The sequence below is a fragment of the Puma concolor genome, chromosome B3, assembly GCF_028749965.1.
Source record: "Puma concolor isolate L17-30 chromosome B3, mPumCon1.1.hap2, whole genome shotgun sequence".
NCBI lineage: Eukaryota > Metazoa > Chordata > Mammalia > Carnivora > Felidae > Puma > Puma concolor.
In genome coordinates, this window is record NC_141672.1 from 91,666,655 (window position 1) to 91,685,220 (window position 18,566).

Genomic DNA, 18,566 nt, shown 5'->3' on the forward strand with positions numbered 1-18,566 from the left:
ATTCTGTGGACTCCATATATAATTTCTAAAGAAGGGATTATGAATCTAGAACCAAAGTCTCTACTGAAAGAAGGAAATATTTCATTGTTTACTGTCTTTCATTTCTTTTTTTTTTAAGAACCTAGATGTGTACATTTCATAAATGATAGTTGGAAATATGGCTTCTAGGATCAACCACGGGAACAATTGGCCAATTTTCATCACTGAATGTTTTAATGGTCAACTTTTACTGCAAAAGTCATAAGGATTTTTTTCCCTAAAAGGTATAAATTGCAAATTTTATACATGTATGCTATTAATGAAGATTGAGTCCAGTGTTGTGCTCATAATTATTTAAAAACTGGCTTTATGGAAGAAAAAAAAGTCCCATTTTTAGCATTTGCTGATTCTGAAGTGTAAGCACTCCCTCCAAGGCTGATTTCAAACTACCAGTGTGATGTCATTAAGGAAGGAGTTGGGAAGAGAGTCACATCAGTGCACTATTACATATATTTCTACCATACAGATTCCTTAGATGTAAATAACCTCAAGGACATAGGTAATAGTAAATGGATTAGGAAGCGATGAGTTTTAGGTGTATATTACCTTTGTTTTTAATATGATTTAGTAACTTGTAGGTTTATATAACTACTTGTTAATTAATGGCTGTCTTGAACAATCAATTCTTAAAATTCCTGACAACTTAGTGATTGGCTCTCATGAGCCAGTATGAGTGTCTGCAGGGCAGCACTAGTTGGGTATTTCTGTATCTCTTTGGTTTTATTACCTGACTTTATAAACAGTTTCTAACTGAAACATGAGAGTTGGGGTTTTCAGGGAATTATTTCTTTTTTTAAATTTTTTTTTCAACGTTTTTTATTTATTTTTGGGACAGAGAGAGACAGAGCATGAACGGGGGAGGGGCAGAGAGAGAGGGAGACACAGAATCGGAAACAGGCTCCAGGCTCTGAGCCATCAGCCCAGAGCCCGACGCGGGGCTCGAACCCACGGACCGCGAGATCATGACCTGGCTGAAGTCGGACGCTTAACCAACTGCGCCACCCAGGCGCCCCTCAGGGAATTGTTTCTTTGCCTGGTAAATACGTTTCCTATTTCTTTTGGGAAAATAGATTTTTTTTTTTTTTTTTTGCTTTCATTCTATTAATTTTCCATACTTTCTGGTAAACTTGTGATATATTTTCATTAGAAATTAATTAATTATAGGGGCACCTGGGTGGTTCAGTCGGTTGAGTGTCCAACTTCGGCTCAGGTCTTGATCTCACAGTCTGTGGGTTCCAGCCCCGTGTCGGGCTCTGTGCTGACAGTTCAAAGACTGAAGCTGCTTCAGATTCTGTGTCTCCCTGTCTCTCTGCCCCTCCCCTGTTCATGTTCTGTCTCTCTCTCTCTCAAAAATAAACGTTAAAAAAAGTAAATCAATTAATTATAATTTTACTACTACTTAGAAAGAAATTGTTTCCTGTCGCTGAATTTATATTCATATTAAATCTTTCCTTGAAGCAAGCAGATTTTATCATAATTAAAAAGAAAAATTAAAATTGTAATCCTTCATTGGTCAAATTTACTTCATTTTTATAAAGTTACTTAAATGGCTTAATTATTCCATTTTGGATTTTGAAAGGAAAAATGACAAAGAGTAAAAAATAAGGGCTTAGAAATCAAATTGTCTTGGATTCAAATCCTAGATCTGCTATTCACCAGCTGGGTGCACTTGAACAATGTAGTTCATTCTCTAAGTTCCTTTTCTTTCACATGAGAACAATAACACCTGCTTTGAGATTGTGTAGATAAGATTGATATATATGCCTTTGAAACATGTGAACTCTGAACAAATGCTAGAGAGAGCTTATCAGCCTTTCCCTCTCTCTCTGAAATTCTGCACTGAATTTTGCATTTATTTACTTTCAAAATGAGAAAAAGGTATTATGAGCACATGGTTAAACAAGAGTATAAAACAAAAATAAGTCTACCTCCTTTCCCAAACCCCCAGTCCTCCTCTCGAAAGGTACATCTTTCTACTAAATTCTTCCAATTTCCGGTTCTCTTTATGGAAATAATCAATGCACACTCATATACAACTATGTATATGTGACTATCGAACATCTTGTTTTTTTACATAACAATATCTCTTAGCAATTGTCCCATTAAAGTGCATATAGAGCTGCCTCTTTATTTTGCGTGGCTGTACAGGACTCTACTTCAGGGATGTGCCAACATTTATTTGACCAATCCTTTGTTGACACAATTTAGGTTTATGGTGTTTTTAAGTCTATTTATTTATTTTGAGAGAGAGAGAGAGCGAGCATGTGTGCAAGCAGGGGAGGGGCAGAGAGAGAGGGAAAGACAGAATCCTAGGTAGGCTTCATTGTCAGCACATAGTCCACAACATAGGGCTCAAACTCACAAACCCTGAGATCATGACCTGAGCTGAGATCAAGAGTCGGATGCTTAACTGACTGAGTCACCCAGGTGCCCCATTTTACAGTGTTTTTTTTTTTTTTTGAAACATGACTATAGTGAATATCTTTGTACATACATCATAGTATATAAGTATAGTAATAGTAATGTAACAACTTCATAGAAGGGAAACTATTGAGTCAATAATTTCTTCGTTTATACTATTCACAGTTACTGTGAGATATAATGGGGCAATTCAGATAAACTGCTTAATATAGGGATCAGCATATAGTAAGTACTCAATAAACATCATATGTTATTAGTAGGACACTTAGGTGTCTCCATTTCTTCAGGCAAAGCAAGATCCAGCAGCTCCAGGGCAGCTCGCAAACAAAGAGAGACAGTTGCTGGCTGTTGGGAGCCTGAGAGCTGCAGGGGTAGGTATACATGAGAATAAATAGCAAAGGGATCGGAGGGGATATGGGCAGAGTGCTGGTGACAACTGCTCCCAAAGCATTCATTTCAGCATTTCGTTTTCCTTACAGAACAACATGGATGTCGTTGGAAATGTTCTTACTAGACCCAATAATCAGGTTTTGGGCATAAATGGTAGATCATTTAGTCAAATGATCATTTTTGTTCTGCAAAATATAAAACAACCAGTATGACTTCATTTTTCACTCTTTGGTTGAACACTTTGGGAAGTTTTAGACATTTTTGTGTAAGCATTTAAGGCAAAAGAAGTTTATACCTATTATTTATGCTTATTCAGTAATATTTATTACTAAAATCAGAACATTAAAATACCTCCTAGGATGAGACAGCCAACAGACTGGAAATTGGCTTATGATCTCCAATATTAGGCATCTCCGCCTTTGGCATTACAGCTGATGAATCGACTCTGTTATGTGGTTCATGCCAAAGCAGAAGCCTCACAAATCCCACTTTCTAATTGGATTTTTTCCCCCTTTCTGTAACAAACCACTCTCTATCTCTAAATTAGGAAAAATGCTTCCTCCCTGTTGAGTGCTTAAAGGTTCAGCATTCAAGAAAGGAGGCAGATTTATTCTGGCTTTTTATTTTCACGTATTGGATTGCTTTCTTAGTATTTACTGAGTATTCACACTGTGAAAGGTTCTGACAGCTAAGATACTTTATTTTTGTCCCTGGAACTGATCACGAAGTAAAAGAAACCATTAGAACTAATTAGATATTTATTTGTATTTAAAGGAAGGACAACTGTGTGTCCTTTTGTTTCCCCCAGAAAAAAAAAATATATCCAGGTATTTAACCTCCTTATTCACCATAATCTCCATACGGAATTTTTGCAGTTGCTAACTGTGAGCCTAGCTTGGAGCTATGCATCTTTCTGGTTGCTCTACCATGATCTACATATAGTATGTCTATTGTTCTATCTGCTTGCAGGGAGCTTATCTGATTCTCAGATCCTATTTATGGTCCTGGCTGCTGAGCTGCCTTCTGCTACTAAGTAGTTTAAAACATGTTGTGAATAGTTATTGTCTCTAATGACCTAAGTGCTTATCAGTAGACAACAATGAAAATCAGGAGAAAGCCTATTATCAGAAGGCATGAGAAGTTTGAGAAGAGGAGGCTTACTCAGATGAAAGGCAGTTCTGAATTGCACTGATCTATTGATTGCTTCCATTCTTAACCCTTCTCCAACTTCTTCTGTCTCCCATGACCCTCATTCCTACAACCATGACCCAGTATTAGGAACTGAATGTTTGGGTCTCTCCCCACATTCATACCTTGAAACCATGTCCCACAATGTGATGGTATTAGGAGGTAGCGCCTTTGGGAAGTGATCAGGATTAGAGGAAGTCACGAGGGTGGAGCCTTCCCAATTGGGACTAGTGCTTTTATAAGAGTCACGCACTGTTGTGAGGTTACAAGGAAAAGTTGGCAGTTGGCAATCAGAAAAAGGGTCTTCAACAGAACTTGACCTTGACTATGCTACAAAGCTGATCTCCTATTTCCGATCTTCTGAACTGTGAGAAATATACTTCTGGTGTTTATAAACAACCTAACTATAGTATTTGTTATAGTAGCTCCAACAGACTAAGACGCCCAGAGAATTTCTTTCGACAGAGCTGATGTTATTTACATGAAAAATTATTTAGAGTCCAAAGATCTTAACCCTTCAAAGAAACATTTGCATTCTCAAAGAAGTGTTTGCTAATGCTTTTCCAGCTGGTATATTATGCTAGCATATTTTAGGCTCAACATTCTGCTACTTCCTGTCTACTCCACAGAACACTGCTGCTTGTTTTTCTCTTAAAATCTATCTATCTAGAAGAGAAAAGTAAGACATATCTCCTAGGGCATCACCACACTTTGGTCCTTACTCTTTTGTCCCAGTAGTTTTGTAAGGATAAATGAGAAGGGAGTAGAGGTCTCACTGAATCTTCCTTCTTCACCTGCAAACACGTCCAGTTGACCTTCTAGCTTTGGTTTTGTCCTTGTATTCCTCAACAAATTTCTAGGGTGAGCGGCCTTTACTCCTTTGTCCACTCCACCCTCTTGCTCATTCTTCAGCCTTGCTGTCTGGCCTCTATCCCCCACCACTCAACTCTCCAAGATGGCCAATAGACCAGTTGCACTGACTTGTTTAGTCAGCTCATTCCTTTCAGAATTTTGACTGTACAACCCACTGCATTTTTACCTGTCTTCCCCCGTCTGCTGAAACTGCTCTTTCCTGAGACAACGATCATTCCTTTCTATGATCTCCAATAATGCTTTGTTAGTTGATCTCTTGGCAGTGTTTGGTTTAGTCTTCCGTATAATAGACTTCTTCTCGTAGTTGATACACTATCCTCTTATATTCTAAAATACAGATCTTTTCTAGTTTTTCTTCCTACTTCTTTGGCAAATGTTTCCCAGCATTCATTGTTGTCTCATCTTCTACCACCTACCCCTTAAATATTGATATTATCCAGGGACCTATTTTGGGCCCTTGTGTGTTTTTCACTTAGTGAATGGTAATACCAACTGCCTCACGGCCAAGAAAAAAAAAAAATGGTATTTTTCTTGACTCTTCTCTCCCACTCCTCTTCTCATCGAAACATTCAACAAGCCTTCTACCTCTACCTTTGGAGTCCATTTACATTTCTCAATACACATGCCTACTATTTAGGAACAGGTCTCCTGAATCTCATTGCCCTATTTTCCCCTTTCTTCTCTATTCCTAATAACAGAGTGATTTTTATAAGATTAAAATCTATTATTTCCCCAGCTTAAAACCTATCAGCTACTTTCTATGACTCTTGGGATAGTCCAAACTCCTTTTTTAAAAAAAAAATTTTAATGTTTTTATTTATTTTTGAAGGAGAGAGAGACAGACAGAGCATGAGTGGGGGAGGAGCAGAGAGAGGGGGACACAGAATTTGAAGCAGGCTCCAGGCTCTAAGCTGTCAGCACAGAGCCCGATGTGGGGCTCAAACTCACGAACTGCGAGATCATGACTTGAGCTGAAGTCGGACACTTAACCGACTGACCCATGCAGGCGCCCCAGGGATAGTCCAAACTCCTTAATGTGACCCTCAAACTGAAAATACTCGACCTTACTTTTCCAGCCTCCTCTCTTGCTGTTCTCCATCTTGTTTTTTCTGCTCTAGTGTACCTTGTTCTCATTCTAAGATGGATATTCCTGTTGCATGGAAATGGTGATCCTGATTCCCTGCTCGTGATCTCCTGCAACTTTGAGGGCACATTCTGCTACGATCTTTCCCTGACCCCTAAAGTTTTGGAACTTTTCTGAATGCCATAATAACATCCTTTGCTTCCCTTTCTTCCCCATGGCAGCCTCTCATTTTGCAGGGGACTTGTGTGTTTGCCTGTCTATATTCCTCACTGGACTGTAGACTCTGCTATAGCAGAAGCCATTGACCTTGTTTATCTCCATAACCCTGATGCCTGGCATATAGTACTGTCGCCATAACAATTTGCTAAATCAATGACTGCCAATTCTGTCTTAGACCTGGCCTATTTTTTATAATTTAGCTGCCTGCTGAGAATTTCTAACTCAGTTTCTAGCTAGTACCTTCACTTTAATATATCCCAAACTGAACTCCACTTTCTTCAGAACTCTGGACTTCTTTTCTTTCTGTGGCAACACTATTATTCCAATCCCTTGGGCTCCAAACCATGGCATCATCTCTGACTCTTCTCTTTCCCTTGCCAGCCACATCAGTGAGTTGTCAAGCCTGTAGATTCTACTTTTGCAAAGTTTCTCCAATCCCTCTCTTTTACTATTCCCACTTCCACAATCCTAATATAAAAGATCTGTTACATTTTGACTAGATGATTAAAATAGATAGTCTCATGGGTTTGTCTCCAATCACCTTCCAACATATCCCATTATTAGATTAATTTTTGTAAAGTATAGTTCCAATTATATCACTTCCTTGTTCAAAATCTTCAAAGAGTCCCTATTCTCTATTTAGTTAAAAACCAAATAGCCTAACATTTAAGGCCTTCCATCACTATGGCCCTAATCTGGCTGTTCATCCTTATTTGTTATAATTTTCCTATAAGAATGTGATGCTTCATTCAAATCACCCTATTCTACCAGCAAGTCCTATATTTTTCTTTCTAGGCTCTTAATCACCCTTTCCCCCATTAGTGAATGGATTCCTTTCCATTCTTTTTCTTCATATATTGGAGGCCTTCTCGTGCATCAGGATTCATCATAGAGGCTGCCTCCACCATAAAGCTTTTCCTAATTTCACTGGATGAAATATGATCTCTCCCACTTTTAAATCCCCAGAATTACTTGTTTCTCTCATATGGTATGCATTGATACCATATCAGCACTTGACCTTTAATATAATCATGCCTCTGATACTCTTTTCTTTTCCTATAAAGTCATTAAAGATAAGGATGATCACTTATTTATTTTTGCTATCAACCAATCTCAACACCAACTATAGCTCCCTTTGTACATGGCAATATCTATCTATATCTATCTATACATCTATATCTATATAGAACTATCTATCTATATCTATCTATCTATCTATCTATCTATCTACCTATCTATCATTCATAAGGTCTTTTGCACTTCCTAACTCCATGAAGAATGGAGCAATGCCCATTCCTCTGTTCTCTTCTTTGCATATATTTATCAGCAAACATACACTAATGCACTAATCATGGCTACAGTTTTATATTCCTATGGCATCTAAGACACATCTCACCTCTTCAGCTCATAACACTTTTGTAAACTAAGACTAGAGATGCTGTGGGATCAGCTCCATGCTCTCCTGTATATGGAGGCAGACTCCCTTTATGGAACTGTACACCAACTAAAGGGAGCCTTTCCCAGGAATCATCTGTCTCTCTATGTCTCCTGGGGCTTCAGACAGATCCCAATTCCTGGGCAACTTCAGAGAGCACAACCTTCTCCAGGTAAAGTTTATGTTCACATTTCCAGATTAACTTGCATGTCTCTCTGGACTTGGGAAAGGGAGGTTGTTCTTAGCCTGAACAAAAGGGACTTCATGCCTGACTTGTTCCCCAGGGAGAACAAACAAGGCCATGTTTGCCCTTACTAGAGCACTTTTACAAGCTGAAAAGGATGGGCGTATTAATCTATTTCCTGTTTAGAGTGATGGGGAGCCCAGCTGGGGTGGTTACCAGGCTCACAAAGAAACAGGCAAAATTTTGGCAAGGCTTTGGGAGACCTAGCAACAAAAACCACTTCCCCCACCCCCTTTCACATCCACTTGAAATGCAGGTTGCTTCAAAGCAGCATGAGATCCCTGGGAACTTCTTGTGCCCTTTCAGTAAATCTCTTCTATGAAGGGAGATGACTCAGTCTCCTTTGCCCTCAAAACCAGAGCCAACTCTGGCTACCAGCAGTCATGGCTTCACAAAAGAACAACTTACCCCAGGTCCCCTCCCTGACTCCAATCAGTCTCCTTGTTGCTTCAAATGGCATCAAAGAGGGTGTGTGGACTGTGTTTAATTACCACTGCCCTTCTGGAAATACCTTGTTGATGCTGTTTGTGTGGAAATGTGCTCATTTACAAACGGGCACCTCTACTTGCCAAGTAGAAGAGGCCAGTGCAAATGATAGAATTCTTCTTCTTTTACATTGAATAAACTTTTTTTTTTTTTAATTGGGCAGATCTGCTCTGGCCAATAATGAACTGGCTCTGCTGACTCTCAGTAATTTGTTAATTAAATTGGGAACTGCTTGCTTTCTGTAGTTCAGTAGAAAGGATTTATAAATTGAGTGTGTGTGTATGTGTGTGTGTGCGTGCATGTGTGTGTGTGTGTGTGTGTGTGTGTATTTCTCCTTTTATAAAATGTGTCTGTTTACTCCTTGTATTGGCCTGTAAACCCATCGTTAGATGGAATGGAGCAAGAGTGCTGATGGAAAATTGAGACTCAGAGACACATTTCATTGCTTGATGGATGGGAGAAGTGACCCAGCCATGTTGTCTAATTTTTCTCAGAAGGAGGAGGGATTGCACATCTGCTCAGAAGAAATAAATCACAGGGTCAGGGGCCAGAGGTCATTAGTCTATAAAGCTTTATGACCTGTATCTGACAGTTATTTCTCTTGGATGGAAAAGCAAGAGATAGAGAACTGTGCTTACTTATTCTCTTTCTTATGTCCTATCTCTCTCTGAGTTTAATTTTCTTGTTACACTCAATCCCCAAACAGTGCTTTGTCAGCATTTCTATTATTTACCCTTCCCTATCTTACTCCTTTTTACTATTTGTTCCAGCATCCTATTTACCTCTTCTCAGTCATGTTATTACTGTTTTGTTTGTTTCAGTCAGCTCTTCACCCTTCTCTAGGAACTTAATGTTAGCGACACTTTGCTTATTGACAAATTCTTGCCTCCTTGAAGAAATGCTAAATTAAATTATAGAGATAAGCTCATTGGTGTTGTTTTGTTTTTTATTTTTTTCTTAATTCCATATTTATTTTTATATTCCTACATTTTACGTTGGCTAAATGAAGGGATATAGATGGAAGGGAAACAATAGCTATACTAATTTCACATTTATTTCCAATTCTTGCTTTCTATTTTATTCAGAACTGTAAAAGATTTAAATAAAAACTAGGCTAAAATATAGATTTCTCAGAAAATTTAAGAATAAAATGAATCTCAGCACATAAGTCTCTGTAATTTGGAAGAACATATTTTTGAATATTAGTGGAAAGATGTCCATTTCAATTGTTTAAGCAACGAAAGGAATAAGAATGAAATAAACAGTAAAGCAGGAGAACTGAACAAACCTCCCACATACTTAAAAATAAATTAGTCTGGAAGGGAAGTAAAGGAGACCAGAGGCAGAGAGAATGTTACAGATGAATTTGGGATGAATCACGTGCCCCTCCACATCTATCACAACCCTCATAAGCTGTTAGTTTACCACTATGACACCTTAGCTAGACTGAAAGCTCCTTTGAGGAAGCTCTGTGCCTCGTATGTTCTGTGTTTAGTCTCCAGCACAATTCCTGACATGTGAATCCTCATTAAGTGTGTTCCCAATGAGTCAGTGGCTGAATGAAATTATCAAGTACTTAGGATAATGGGGCTCAGATTGCAGGGTTGTCTTGTCATCACTGATCTGCTCTCCTCTATGGAGCTGTAGCCCATGTTATATTTCCTGTGTGCCATAGCCCGAGTCTGGAGTTCTCTCTTGTCCAGCAGGAGAGCGGATGCAGAATTGAATATGAGAGAGGCTAATGTCCAGGAGGAGACAAGAACCCTGAACAGGGGTTTTGTCTCTGTATTTATTGAGCTCACAAGATATTACTCACGTGGTGAACATGAAAAAAAACAAGATCTTACACACATGGATGTGGAGTAAACAATCAGACAGTAATCATTAACATGTGTAAGAAGCAAAGGGTCTGGGGGAGAGGGGTCTAGTGGAAGTTGTGATCAAGGTACATTGGCGCCAGACGGAAAGTGATTTCCTGTAGGTGATGTAACAAGTTTCTCGTGATCCCATTACAACATCTAGTCAGCTAACCTCAGGTGCTTTTGCCCCATGGTGGTGGCTTTCCACCCTAAGGTTTTTTCTAGCCCATTTATGTAAGTAGAACCTATTTCCTCATACTTGTGGTCCTCCCTGTGTGCTGTGGTTTCTTACTTCACATTTTGCTCGCTGTTCCTTCTGGCTGCAGCAGACCTCTCTCTCTACCTACCCTCGCCTACATGTCCTATTGAGTGTTCAGTTTAGGTGACCTTCTTTAGGGAACTGGGTGATGTGTTACAAAACATAACATGCATTCAACTCTATTGGGCTTGTGTATTTGACTTGTCTATACCTCTCTCTAGACTAAAAGCTTCTTGCAGGTAAAAACAAATATCTTACATATTTCTGTATTCCCAGTGTCTAGCCCAGGGCATAAGGCTGATTAGAAGCTCAATAATGTGTTTGTTGAATTAAAATGAATGAATGAACAACAACAACAATGAAAAGGAATGGAAAGGAGAGGGAAATAATAATGGTGAGAAGGAATGGACTCTTGGAAACAGCTCATCTCACTTCCTTTGAGAATACAAAGTATAATCTTATCAGAAAATTGCATTGATTTTGTTCTAGTGCCATCTTACTGAACCATCTGATTGGAAATGTCTGCTGTTCTGGAAAAATGAAAGTAAGGAATAAGGCTGGTTAGGCTACGGTGTTCAGTTGGACTGCAAATGACTAGAATGCATATGACAAGCAGTGTACCTAGGCATTTGCCCCAGCCACGAATGGAAAGCAATTTGGTGATTGTCCCACTCTTAACTGATGGAACTTATTTCCCACTGAATTCTAACACATTCCTTCTCTGGTTAGGTCTGTATTTTTACTGACTCCATGAAAAACCTTATTCATGTCTACTTCACTGCCTTTTCTCACTACGTTTCTTTCTTTTTTTTTTTTCCTTTTCTCTCCCCCTTCATTATTACGAAAAAATCTGATCATTCAAGAATCAATTCAAGTTTCTCTGCCTCCAGGCTAATTTAAGACTTCCAAACTAATCTAAGCCTGTCATCTGTAGAACACCTGCAATATTCCTACCTGCATTATGACATGCAATATGGGATATCGTTATGAGTAACACCACGTTGCCACTGCTTTATCTGCTCACTTTGCCTCCCAACTAGAATACAGACTTCAGTACAGGAATTATTATTCAGACTTTTTGTAATTCTTCAAATCACTGGCCTGATAACATGTTATTAATTCAATGAATACTTTCTGATTGAGGAGAATGGGTTTGCAGATAACTTTTAAATATATATGTTTATAAAATAACATGGTTCTCAGACAACTTTCTGATTGTCCTCCCCAGATTTTTGCCTTGTCATAAAATTTAGGGCATCCTGGTTCTATAATTTTATAGACATATAGACACACAGATATAAATCTAGAGATGTAGAAATAGCTATTTCCCTGTTTTATTGGAAACTTCATATTCAAGAGTTTCCTGTACTGGCAAGCTTTTCTCTTATTCAATCCTAAAAGGGTATGATAAATAGTTGTTTACTGCCCTTTGAATAATAGACTGTCACAAATGCTACTTCTGGTTTTGTCCTTTCTCGGCTAAACAACCTTAGCCCCTTTAGACATTTAAATGCCACGAACAGATGCTCAATAATATTACTTGGTGGCTGGGAATAATTTATAGTGCTTATTTATGGAAGTAGATGAAAATAGAAGCATTATATATATTTAAAGCTTTTCTTTCACATATGGCATGCTTTACAGGGAGTGAGAATTTGGATGAATGGATAGATGAATGCAACTAATATTCTCATTTCAGTCTCATCTAAAAAGAGGGGAAACATATGAAACATCAGAATGGAAGCTAAAATGCACAAGATCCTATTTTACTATTAACTCAGACCTTTCTTATGCCAGATGGTGTCAGAGGAAAGCTTTTGTTTTCTTCTTGATGGGCATCTCCTTTGAATTTTGCTAGCGAGACACATTTCCACTCTTCTCTTGTATTCACAAACACCGTGGCCTTCATTCATGAACCTCTTAGATGTAGTAGCTGGTTTGGGATTTCTAGGCATTGTGTGCCCTTCTGATTGATTTCTGGGAGGGGAAATTATGCTTTTTGAGCCAGTAAAATCTTCAAGGATTTGGATAATTATACATGCTACCATAATACCCTACAGTAGTACTTACCACACTAAAATGCCATTTATCTACTTTCCTATCTCTCTGAAACCCATACTGCACACACCCAGTTATCAGGAACTTTCTGATTTATCTTTCTATTCTTATCTGGCATACAGCACATGCTTACGAAATATTTCTTGAGAACACGAACAAATGAAGACCAGCAAATTCAAATCTACTTAGATATTTAAAGGAAGCATTTATACTTCCTGGAATCATATGGGACAGAGGGAACATTTATTATAAATAGATGCCTATGCTGTGTCTGGAGCACAGCATATGTTACCTCATTTAATCCTTTCAAGAAATTCATGAGCTATTCTCTTATTTGCTAGCATTTGTCAGTTATTTACCTAGGTGACATACACTGCTTTATCTTTTAAAACATATCATTTAATATTTTTAATGATCCTATGAGGCAGGTATTACTATGACCATTATTAAAATAAGGAAGTTGAGGCTTAAAGAATATATGAAGGATTTCAATCCAGGATCTAATTCCCAAACCTAAATATTTCCTACCTTGCCATAATGACTACAATACAAAGTGATTGTGACATATAGGTTATTTGTGTGACTTTGGTTGCTCTCTTTGCTTTTCCTCTAATATCTGTATCTAACACTTTCTCCCTGTGTAGCCTGCGTTAACTCCCTTCTAGACAGAGGACCTTACTACTCACTAGCAAATATAGAGAAAACTACTGGACATTGTGTAGCCTGGTAGCAAGTCTATAAATATATTCCTTTTACTAACAATCCTCGTGCATCAATTGTGATCAGATTGTTACACAAAGTTACATTTTAGAATGCTTAGCTACTTTTGCCCAAGGACCTGCAGCTTTTCCCAGCAGGGACCCATGGATCTCACAATTGCTCAAAATTTCATGAGTGGTCCAGTTACATGTAGAAGGTACTCCAAGAGATAAGTATGAGACCTTCATCAGTAGAATAATTTTAATCATAGCTTTACTAAATTCTAATTGGACCCACTGGACTTAATTTAAGGAGTCACAGTGAACTAATTCCAATGTAGTGTTATGTCTAAAATATCAGCACAATGTTGCATGAAAACAAAAATGTGTGTGTGTGTGTGTGTGTGTGTGTGTGTGTGTGTGTGTGTCTGGTATGTTTTATGTGAATAGTGGGGTAGGGGAAGGGATGTGGGATCAGAGCGGTGGACTGGAAACATTATTATTTTTTTTTATTTTTTTTTTCAACGTTTATTTATTTATTTGGGACAGAGAGAGATAGAGCATGAACGGGGGAGGGGCAGAGAGAGAGGGAGACACAGAATCGGAAACAGGCTCCAGGCTCTGAGCCATCAGCCCAGAGCCTGACGCGGGGCTCGAACTCACGGACCGCGAGATCGTGACCTGACTGAAGCTGGACGCTTAACCGACTGCACCACCCAGGCGCCCCGGAAACATTATTTTAATCTTGCCTTCATACCATCAGAGAAAGGTCTTGGTGCTGCCCTTTAAGAAAGACATAAGAGTAGATAAAGGGGAGGGTAACTAAATAAAAGTAAGAGAAACAGGTTGTCATACTAATAAAACCAGATTCTGAGATGGAAAGAAACTTAAGGGTTAGCTACTACAACTTTCTAACCCACATGGAATGCCATTTCCATCATCATCAGGAAGTATCAACTATCCTCAAAAGGCTAGATCAGAAGATTATTCTCATTTTGCAAAGATGGAGACCAAGGGGAAAGGCATAAAAACTATTAACAAGAGAATGGTATGGATAGAGTAAACACAGATTCAGTCACCTAATAGCAGAATATCTGACTTAAAGTGACTTCTTGAACCGAAGAGATAGGTGTGTGCTTGTGACATTTAGATTGGCAGGTATGGAATGTGAATCAAACTTCTTGTCATGAGACCTGGACTTATTTGTTATTTATTTATTTAAACTTTGTTTTAAGTTTTATTTATTTATTTATTTATTTATTTATTTATTTATTTATATTGAGAGAGAGAGAGAGAGAGAGAGAGAGAGAGAGAGAGAGAATGAATGAGCAGGGGAGGGGCAGAGAGAGGGAGAGAGAGAGGGAGAGAGAGAATCCCAAACAGGCTCCACACTGTCAGTGTGGTGCCTGACATGCGGCTCAAACTCATAAACCATGAGATCTTGACCTGAGCCCAAATCAAGAGTTGGCTGCTTAAGTGACTGAGCCACCCAGGTGCCCCATGAGACCTGGATTTAAATCCAGGCTCCATTATTAGCTAGCTATGTAGCACTGAGCTGTACACGTGACTTCCCATTTAGAAAATGAAGGGGTAGAACTCAATGATTCCAAATTCATTTCCAGCAACAAATTACATAATCTTAAAGAAAATATTTACTTCTGACAGTGGACCAGAAATTACCCTAAGGTCATATTGACTAAAAATAAGAACAGTTTTTAGGAATGTGGATCTCAAGCTATTATATTTTCCTCTACTAAAAATTATGTCATTATTGTGTTTTCCCATAGGCCTGCTCAACATCTTCTCTAAGCCCTGTATTTCTCTTTATAAGATCAACTTGCTTATTCCAGGACCCTCCCACAGACTCATTGTTGGGTTAGCATTCACTAAGATAATACCAAAGCCATTGCATACCTTGTATAGGTTATGCACTGCACAAGAGCACCCACTCAAAGTAGCAAGTGGGGGCTGCAAACAGTGTGCCTCTGTGTGCATCTACCCAAAAGCAAGCATACCTTTTTCTAATTCACTCTAAGGTGCAGTATGGGCTTTGGGTGTTCTGGGAGGTGGGATTCACCCATTGGTTCCACAATCTGAACCTGATCAGGCCTGAAACTATGAACACTATGAACATCAACACTATGAACATCCATACCCCAATGCTCAACATGTATTAAAAAACTAATTACAAGGAACTTTCTCTGTGGGGCTAAAGAGGGGGCTCAAAAAGGAATGATACATATCCGTTCCACTTTAGGGGCAAAACATTCTAGGCAGTTCAGATTACACTTTTGCATCCACCTATTTTGTTGCAATACAGCACATTATCATGAGGGCACACATTTTTTAAACAAAAGTTATTGACAGAAATTTCCTCAGGGCTAACTTGCACTGAATCCCTGCTGAATGATCTCAAAGGACTAACACAAATTACATACATTGCATTAGGCCTGGGTATGCATACTACAGTCAGAAGCATATTCACAGGAAAATCTCATTGAAGCACTTGTTGATATTACTTCTCCCTCATGAAGAATTTGATACATTTCTGTAGATACTCAGCAACCTATCTGTGGTTTGGGGGGCAAATGTGGTGTGTTAGGTTTCCCTAGAATTTCACAGAAAATGCAAATTGTCCAAGCTCCCTTCCAAATCAAATCAGACTGAAAATGGCTCCCATAGCTCTCCCTTCAACCATAAGATGTTCCCATTAGTGTCAATTAATGCTGAGACCTTGGCATTCTGTATGCATGATTCATTAGTGAGAACCCTCATTTACAGCCGAGAAAGCAATGCAATGGAACAGCTGTAGTAATTTCTCACTTCCTGTACACAGACCCATGCCCTGCAAGCTGCTGACCTCTCACCATAGAGAAGCTCCCCTCCCTCTGGCCTATGACAGTGTGTGCTCCAGGGACAGTGGACAATGGCCACAATGATGGCGAAATCCTGCCCAATATTGCAGCTTCCATGCTTACTTGAGACCAAATGTGAGAGAGACTGTGACTTTAACCCTCCCTCCTCAAATGAAATTCCTAATTCAATTAAGGATGGTACAGAGAAGCCGAGACCTCTATTACTCTGCAGCACATTGATTTTCTACAAGGTACCCACTTCATCGACACCCTCTAAATCTGTAGAATATCCTGCAAGTCTTATTATTAACATGACTCCAGTAATCAAAATGGCTCAACTAATTTATGACTCTGCTCTGCATCAGAGATGCTGGTTTTTACAATCTCTATCTACACGTATTTAATTTTGCCTGAATATTTTATTGGTATGACTTCAGATACGATAGTAATTTATTAAGTGGTAACAGATAAGTCACCGTTTTTTCTTTTCCTATCCAGCTGCTTCTTTCCTATTCTCCAGGTAAACAAAAGTACAAACAAGAAGAGGCTGGGATGCTGAGTGACAGTCTTTCAAACCTGCCCGTCAGAAGAGTAGGGAGAGTCCCCCCAAGTCTAAGAAGCCAAGCAACAGTAATGCTCTTCAAAATGAGAAAGGGGCTCTCTCTGCCTTTGAGGGAAAAACACTCAAGACCCAGCAATCTCTTTCATCCATGAACTTGGCAAGCATCTTTCTGCCTATTCCTACTCTTCCTGCTCCTAGAAGAAAGCAATGAGACACTCAGCCCTGCTTTGCTTAAAGCAGAATTAAATTCTAAACAAAAAATATTTGGGTTTTAATTTTCATTTTCATTTATTTCAAGTGGGAGTTGGGAAATATAATTTTGTACTTCCTACAAACAGTAGTGTAAGTAACTTTGAAGGGGGACATGTTTATGCCATTTAGGAGAATCAATTGTTGTTCAAGCACCGTCAAGTCTTTTAGAAATAGTACATTTGATCAATATCCCAGCAGAGCTATTAACAAGCATGTGACCTCAGACAAACCCCTAAACCTCTATAGGCCTCAGTCTGCTCATCTGTAAAATGAGAGCTTTAGATTAGATTTTCTCTATGGATCCTTATATAGCTCTAGGAGACCATGATTCTATATGTTAATTGCAAATGATTCTTACCTGGGTGATAAAAATCAGTGGCCCAAAATACTCTTGGAATGAAAGCTGTCTTCAGCTCGTTTTTTTTTTTTTCTCCTGGACAAAGATGGAAATAGCAGTCATTACCTGGGGCCTTGGGGGCTACTTGCTTGTAGTCAGGCTTCCCAAAAAGTTGAGATGCATTAATTGGCTATCTTCTGGGTCTAAATCTGCTTCTAAATTGATTGGGGATTTTACATTTTCCCTATGAGATACAGCAATGGCTAGGTACTGAAAAGAAGTTATAGTTAAACAAGAAGATATAGTTCTGCTCCCTGGAGGGCTCTAACTAGAACAAGCCTCAGCCCTCCTCAAGCCTCTGCTAATTTTCTAGAGGATAGAGAGACCAAAAATTACCCAGGCGAGTTGGACATTTCCGATAAGTTTAAATAAACTAGGGCAGAATTTCATATACGTCATTGAGTCCAGATGATGCTAAGTAAACTGTATTAACTATTAAGATGTATCATTAACCATTTGTACTCAGTACAGCTGAAGTTAGCCATGAGGCTATATACTTTTTATGTTGGCAACTTGTCGTTTATTTTAAATATATATTAATACCTGGAAGGATTCAGTGGCTAGAATGCTTTTTATTTTCTATAAGGCTGTGTAGTCAGATTAAGCAAAGGTTAATAATCTCAGTTTGTTCTTTTCAGAGCGAAGCAAAAGACCATGAGCTTGTGGACAGAAGCTTCACAGGGTTAAGTGAGTCCTTAAAAACTTCTCTTGCAGAAGATGATGGAATTTTGGCTTTATTCCCTCAATGGCTGTATCTGTGGAATAAGTGCGATAATTTCATTTCTTGTGCAAACTATTCAGCTAACCCTTCATACAGAATTATAGCTCACATTAAAAATGTGTACTGTTTCCCAGAGCCTTTTCCTCTCTTGTTTTAATATGAAACAATTGAGAGTTATATCAGCGCATTGGGAAAGAATTATTATCCTTGTCAACATCCTTAGGGGGCCTGATTAATAGAAGAACCACTTCCTCCTGACTAATGACAGTACAGGCTGCAGAAGCCTTCCCCAAACAATTGTGTAATTCAAGCTCTTTGTATCTAGTGTGTTTTTGACAGACTGGTCAATACTGCCTGCTGAAGAAAAGTATTTCTCTCAATTTCAATCACAAAGTAACCTCTAAGGAAGTTCTCAAGTCTGATAAGTAGGCTAGACTTAAAACATCAGACTCACCTGTGACACTCTTGCCTCAATAGAGATGTTGAATACCAAAGAGGAAGCTTAAACAAGGGAATCTGGAGTATG

The 18,566-nt window shown here is 38.7% G+C and overlaps 1 long non-coding RNA gene across 1 annotated transcript; it reads right to left on the reverse strand.

Annotated features, from left to right (window-relative positions):
* Nucleotides 1–12,242: 12,242 nt before the first annotated feature.
* Nucleotides 12,243–17,352, reverse strand: LOC147580205 (uncharacterized). The gene is made up of 2 exons (XR_015251898.1): nucleotides 17,281–17,352; nucleotides 12,243–12,474 (listed from the first exon to the last, which is right to left on the reverse strand). It is a non-coding gene; the product is annotated as an uncharacterized LOC147580205 (long non-coding RNA).
* Nucleotides 17,353–18,566: the final 1,214 nt, after the last annotated feature.